The sequence below is a fragment of the Propithecus coquereli genome, unplaced genomic scaffold (genome assembly GCF_000956105.1).
Source record: "Propithecus coquereli isolate 6110/MARCELLA unplaced genomic scaffold, Pcoq_1.0 Scaffold285, whole genome shotgun sequence".
NCBI lineage: Eukaryota > Metazoa > Chordata > Mammalia > Primates > Indriidae > Propithecus > Propithecus coquereli.
In genome coordinates this window covers 2,551,754-2,554,530 of record NW_012148452.1, presented here as the reverse complement: position 1 = coordinate 2,554,530, position 2,777 = coordinate 2,551,754, and the positions used below count along the sequence as shown (strand labels likewise).

Sequence of the window (2,777 nt, the reverse complement as noted above, 5' to 3'; positions counted from 1 at the left end):
TTTGTCTGTTTTAGAATTTCATATCAGTGAAGTGTATATAAATTTCATATAGTATGTACTCTTTCATGTCTGGATTTTCTTTTTCTTTTTCTTTTTTTCTTTTGAGATAGGGTCTTGCTCCCAAGGTGCTAAGATTACAGGTATGGACCACCATGCCTGGCCCAGCATGTTTTTGAGATTAATCCATGGTGTTGTGTTTATCAATAGTTTATTTTTATTGCTGAGTAGTATTCCATTGTATGAATACACTAATTTGTTTATCCATTTACCCGTTGATGGACATCTTGGTTGTTTCCAGGTTTGAACTGTTATGAATACAAATTCTCTGAACATTTATGTACAAGGTTTTTTTGTGTGTGTTTGGGGTGTGTGTGTGTGTAGAAATATCTGTCATGAGGAAATATCTGGGGGAGGAATTGCTGGATTGTATAAGAAGCTGCCAAACTCAACAATTCTTTTTTTCAATTTTTTTTTTAATTTTTAAAAATTTTAATACAGTTCAAATCAGCGTGTCTGGTTCATTTCAGCTCCTTCACTGCCAAACCAGGGGGCAGAGACTGCTTCAGTTTCTCTGCCTTCTCTTTGTCCGTGATGACCACGGTATCTGCTGCATCGAACTTTAAACTTCACATTATCCTTATTTTTCTTGATCTTGACCGACTTGGCATCCTTTCGCCTAGCTGTGAGCAGAAAGTCCTTGATTTCCTCAATTTTCCGAGGCATGGTGACAAGGTGCACAGAGAAGGGGTCGCAGACCCGTACAGCAAGCAGCAGGAAGGCAGAAGCTCAATTTTTTTTTTAAGGAAGGGGAAAAGGGGGAAAAATAAGAAAAAGTGAGACATGGCGGGGGAGGGGGTCAACAATTCTTTTTAACCTTATAAATATCATTACCATTAATGTCCATAAAAAGACACTGTGCATTTCCTCCAAAGAGCTAAGGGTTAGAGGGAGAACAATTTTTATGAGAAAAAAAAATCTCAAAAATTTTAATACCTTTGATACACATTAAGCTTTTCATAGCTCAGTATTTTTTAATAGTAAGAAAGCGGATTAAGGAAGCATAAGAGGAGAGAAACTGAAAAGGAAAGCAAAGCGATGCAGAATAATTACTAAAAAGACTTCTTGACAATCACAAAATCTTCCTACACAGCTCTGAGATTTCAGCACTGTTATCAGCAACCTTCTGGTAAAGCTACTTTGTCAAATAGATACAATAGGATCCATATTGATCTTTGTGAAGGAATATCTTTATTAATATAAGCAAACACGCCTCTCATTTATAGTAATATAAAGGTGTGGGCTTTTTCTTTTACTCTTAGTAGTAATGTTTCCCCAATTTATATCACTTCCCTTTGATATGTGGGTTGAGTCATAAATTAATGTCATCTAGATGAGGGAGGCAACTACATTACAAAGTAGGAAGGTGTAACTTGATGTGAATTGTTACAGTTGACAGCTATGTACTCTTGAACTAAATGTCATCATGTCAAATTCTGAGATCTTGAACAGTTGTTGGAATGTAAAATTGTGGACATTTAGGTTTGCAGCCTAAAAAGTTTTGTCAATCTTTTCTAGACATTCTGAAATGGAAATGAACAGGTGGATTGAAAACAAAGACAAATGAGGAGTTTAAAGACTTTCTTGGCATCTCATAGAGAAGTTGCTCTACACTGGTGATGTTTTAAACAAAACATGTATAAATACATTCAGCATGTCTGGAAACAGACTTATTGGATCTTTCCATTTACTTTTGAGAAAAAAATAAATAGTTATAGAGGACTCAAGTACATTACTCACTATATATTTTCCATCATGTATTATTTAATCTCAAGCTAGGGGAGAGAAAGGAACTATTTTACATGATTCCATAATGTACATTAGTGAGCTCAACCCACTTAATCTTAAAATAACAGTATCAGGTCAGGGATTTAGAATACAGTATTATATGAAAACAGTTGGTAGGGAGACTCCCTCTTCTGCCATTAATAACTGACTGGAAACAGCGATATTTCAGACCCTAAATCCAACTGAAACCTAGAAACAATAAATGGAGAGGATGGGGTGGATAATTGGTGAGAACATATTTTTCAAAGCAGAGGAAGAATTACTATGTTTTTGCTGAATTATATGTTGCCATGGACATGGCAGTATGCAGTAATGATGCTATCATCTATACAGCTGTAAAACAACACAGCTTCTCCCTCCCCCACTCCCCTTAGTAAGGCTGGGAAATAATAGGCTTGTGTTTAGTTTGGTAAGAAAATTAGAATCATTTAAAGTCATTTCAGCGCCAGTCTAAGAAGGAAAAAAAGAGACTTGGGGGGGATGGGGAAGAAGAGCAAACAAAATGTAGAAAAAAATACATATTATGTAAGAAAGTATAATATGCATTATGCCGAGAATAAAGAGGGGAATCTTGGTGTACTGGAAAACTAATGGGTGAAATCCACTGAAGTGGGTAAATCCAGTGAAAAGACCTGGGTTGTGTGTGACCTTGAGCAAAGTCACTGTGTCTTAAGGATGTTTCCTCATCTATAAAATAGAATCATAATGATAATGTCCTGTACTTCAAGGGGCAGTGGTAAGGATTAAAGGATGAAAACAACTTGTAAACTATAAAGCCCAACAGAAATAAGGCATTATATAGACACATTACACTGTTGAATCTTCAGAGACAGAGAAGAGTTAAGGAAAAATGGTCAAGAAGGCCTCGGAGACTAACGACCTGGGCTCTAATTCCAACGCTGTGACTAGAAGTTTTGAGACCCTGAAGCAAG

The 2,777-nt window shown here is 36.3% G+C and overlaps 1 pseudogene across 1 annotated transcript; it reads right to left on the bottom strand.

Annotated features, from left to right (window-relative positions):
• Nucleotides 1-465: 465 nt before the first annotated feature.
• Nucleotides 466-732, bottom strand: LOC105813685 (annotated as a pseudogene). The gene has a single exon (XR_001137666.1). The product of XR_001137666.1 is annotated as a 60S ribosomal protein L38 pseudogene (transcript).
• Nucleotides 733-2,777: the final 2,045 nt, after the last annotated feature.